This window comes from Pristis pectinata, chromosome 15, assembly GCF_009764475.1.
Source record: "Pristis pectinata isolate sPriPec2 chromosome 15, sPriPec2.1.pri, whole genome shotgun sequence".
NCBI classification, from domain to species: Eukaryota; Metazoa; Chordata; class Chondrichthyes; order Rhinopristiformes; family Pristidae; genus Pristis; species Pristis pectinata.
This window is the reverse complement of record NC_067419.1, coordinates 6,227,279-6,227,518: the sequence shown is the minus strand read 5'-3', so window position 1 is coordinate 6,227,518 and position 240 is coordinate 6,227,279.

The following is a 240-nucleotide window of genomic DNA, read 5'->3' as shown; positions in this document are numbered from 1 at the left end:
CATGCTTGTATCGGGTTGGAGTTGTGTTTGCTTGGGGTGGTTCTGTGAATCTTGTAACCAAGAGAGGTGTCCTTGAACAGCCAATGACCACTCTGACAATGAAAAGTTAATCTTTTGACTGTTTGCAGTCATTTATAGTCTGTAAATGGGTGTTGTACAGAAATCACGACACACCAGCTGTTTTATCTAACCGACAAGTGATGTTTACCCCTCCCACCAGCTCCCCATACAAGCTGCAGA